Here is a 3,515-nt window from a genome sequence, read left to right on the forward strand (position 1 = left end):
AATAATAATAATAATAATAATAATAATAATAATAATAATAATTCTATGTCTTTTCCTTGAACTTCTGAGATGGATTCTATTAATCGATTTTCACCTTCCAGCCAGCTTAAACACCTGGAGTGACTCACACTTGCTCAAGGTTTGGAGTCCGTTAACGCACTGCTAATTCACTTTGCTAGTATCTATGAAGCCCTCTGGATCCACCTTGTTCTGCAGTCTTCCCTTCTTGTAATGTCTTCTCTGGTTTCACTGTCAGGGTGATTCTTTCTCAAAATGAGCAGGGTTCCTCTCTGGAAAAGTTGGTAACAAACTGACAGTACTGCTTCTTTAAATGTTTGGTAAAATTCATCAGAGAAACCATTTGGTGATAGGTTGGGTTTTTTTAACATTATTCATTCATTCAATTTTTCCAGTGATATGATTCCATTATACTCTCTATTTCTCCTCTGGCAGCATTAGTGCCTGAAGGCATTGATCAGCTTCATCTAAGCCTTTAACAATTAACTTTTAATTAAAAGTTAACAAAGAGAGCAAAAATACAAGGCAGTTAATTTACAAATGTTTTCTTTAACTATTCTAAAACAAAAATCAATACAGTTTCATCGCAAGTTTTCCAGAGAATAATACTGCTCCACTGCCACCTTTTGTTAAAACATTATGACAAATATATGTGTGTGTGTGTGTATATATATATATATTATATATATGTATTTCTTATGTTCCACATTGCCCAACAGATTGATTAATGATTATTTAATAGGTACTAATTAAATATTTATTTGCATTTGCCATCTAATCATTAAGTAGAAAACTCTTAACAATATAGAAATAAACAGCTAAGACAATTTTCTCCCAAAACTTTCTAAAAGAACGCACTTTTTTCCAGTTTAAATGTTAGAATTTGTACACTCAGTGTTTTAAGGAAATGTCCTAGTCTATACAAAAAGACAAATACATTGGAACAAATGCTATTTTTGAAGGAATACATGTATTTTTTATTGTTTACATATAAAATACTGTAAGGGCCAGCCAGTGCTGGCACATGATTAGCAGTCTTAGAAGCATCTCTGTGCCCCTTCTCATATTCCTAGAAAGTCATGTTATCAACAGTGGTAATCCCTCTTGCAACATTTTGATGTGTTGTCCTTTTAGGAATCTAAAATTGATTCCCATTTTTTTCCCTGTTGAAATTCTGTTTCCAGTTTTTAAATGATTTTCCTGTTTCTTTCTGTTACTGTTTGCTTTCTAATATTCTCAGGATGAAGTTTAAATTACTAACACCAGATCTTTCTTCTTTCCAGGGTACACAGCCAGTGTTACAAATCTACATGTGGACCTTGTTTCTGCTGCAGGCCACAAAGTTGGTGACTTTATTTCATTTCTCCCTCCCCAGTTCCTTCTTTGTCCCTTTTAATTTCAGGAATAGAATCCAGGGCTTCACTATACACTAGACAAACACTGTACCACTGACCTCCATGCCCAGCCCCCTTTTCCAAATTTATTTTGAATTCTTTTAAGCTCACACTTAGATATGACTTGCAACTTGGAAGCTGCACAATTCACAATTTGGAAATCATAGGAAACACAATAGATAACACCTATAAACCAAATCTGCATGTCAGAATGGATTAAGGAGTGCAAGGGGGCAGGGGCTTCTGTCATGCATAGGGAGAGGAACTTTGAGCATACTGCAAACTCACAGGAGGTACCAGGAGTCTCACCAGACAGGACAGGCACCACCACCATAAAACAGATTTCAGTTGACTTAAACTAGGGATCAGTCTTAAAGAATGGATATGAGGGACAGGATACTAGAATCAGACTGAGAGAATGCTTGAGTGTGTGCCCTGGGGAGTTGGGGTCTGTGTGCTTGTGCTGTTTTGCCATTCATCCAATGATGGACACCCATACTGGGTCCATGACTTGACAAGTGCTGTACAGGAGTTTATATTCCTTCAGGTGTGGCACAGTCCTGGGCAAGTTATTAAAGGTTAAATCTCTAGGTGAGGTTTTCAGGAGAGGCTACCAGACTAGCAGCTGCCCTGCATCCCTCTATGTACATCCCCACCCCACCCCACCCCACCCCCGCGCGTGCCCAGATGATGGCTTCTGTGTAGTCCAATGAGAAAACTTTCTTCTTAGGGTACTTTTTAAAACATTTTTGAGACCTATACAATTAGTCCATTTGTGTCATGAGAAAAATTCGTTTCAGCTGCTTTTTTGTTGTTGTTGTTTTTTAATAAGATGAGTTTCCTTAACAGGCAAAAGAGCGGTACTCACCTTTATTATTGATTTGAGATAGTACGTGTGTGTGTGTGTGTGTGTGTGTGTGTGTGTGTGTGTACAGGGAAGTTATACTTTAATTTCACATTATTTAAATGCATCAATTTCCTCCTTTATCTTTATATATAAAATAGGGCATATCTTAAAGATCTTGAAGAATTTTAAAGGATATTAAATGCTTGAGGAAAAAAAGGAGTTCATGCTGAATACCTGCTCTCTCAGCGGACACTCACTCACCCACAAAGCAAACGCCAGTGTTTCTTCAGGAAAAATTCTTATCCAAAGTTTACTATCAAAATTACAAATGAATGGGATTAGCTCTTAAACATACTAAAAGATGTATCATAGATGAAAAACCAACTGTATTACAGTTTCCGAGTTCACTCTCATCTGGTTCCACGAGTTAGTTCTACCCGGACTGCTCACACACCCCACAAAATCTGAGCGAGAAGACTGAGGACGGGAGGTCATTACGGGCTGGGCGCTCTGGAGAGCGAGTTTGGACCGTGCAGTACCTTGCTAGCTGAACACGTCAGGGTTAATGTCTAGAATATACAAAGACTCGAAAAATGAATACCTAGAAGTCAAGTGATGGGCGACGGATATGAGAATACAGTTCTCGAGGACCTTCCCGGTAGGCAGTGCAGTAGAGAAGCTACAGGTCTGGCTGGGCGGAGCCTCCAGTGCTGTAGCGGCGACGGCCCGGTTACATGACGTCATCAGGAGGCGCTGACCAATAGCGTCATCAGTTTGCGCCCCTCCCTTGCCGTGGTCCCTGAGAGCCCTCTTCCGACCCTTCCTCCTTCGGTGCTGACGGCTCCCGCGGCTCTTCACGCTGAGATGTTTCACTGACTTCTGCCTGAAATCTGGAGAAGGAACACTGCCCACTAGATGAACATGTGTGAAAAATAACTTCCAAGGAACTTACATCATGGTAATAAGCATCAAATGGAAAGAGCTAGCAGGCATATTTCTGCCATGGCAGAAACAGCCCTCAACGGCTTCAGAAATAGGTTCCTGCCCGCCCCCACGGGGTTCATCTTCCTCCTGGGGCGGGTGGCTTGACTCCAGGCGTTCTTCAGTTTCCTTATCAGTAGCACGTGATGGGGTTCACATATACACTGCCAGGTCTAGTGGTTGGTTTGCCCCGACCTAATCCCGAGGCTATCATCAGATTCATCATCTTTTCCGCTTTCTTTTTTTTTTTTTTTTTTTTTTTTTTGGTTTTTTTT

At 40.1% G+C, this 3,515-nt stretch overlaps 1 long non-coding RNA gene across 1 annotated transcript in view; it reads left to right on the forward strand.

The window, feature by feature from the left end:
• The first annotated feature begins 3,044 nt into the window (after window positions 1–3,044).
• Window positions 3,045–3,515, forward strand: part of LOC110313813 — a 1,186-nt gene continuing 715 nt past the window's right edge. The window contains exon 1 of the long non-coding RNA XR_002380128.1: window positions 3,045–3,217. This is a non-coding gene — a long non-coding RNA (uncharacterized LOC110313813). The remainder of the gene's footprint in view (window positions 3,218–3,515) is intronic.

The sequence above is a fragment of the Mus pahari genome, chromosome 2 (assembly GCF_900095145.1).
Source record: "Mus pahari chromosome 2, PAHARI_EIJ_v1.1, whole genome shotgun sequence".
NCBI classification, from domain to species: Eukaryota; Metazoa; Chordata; class Mammalia; order Rodentia; family Muridae; genus Mus; species Mus pahari.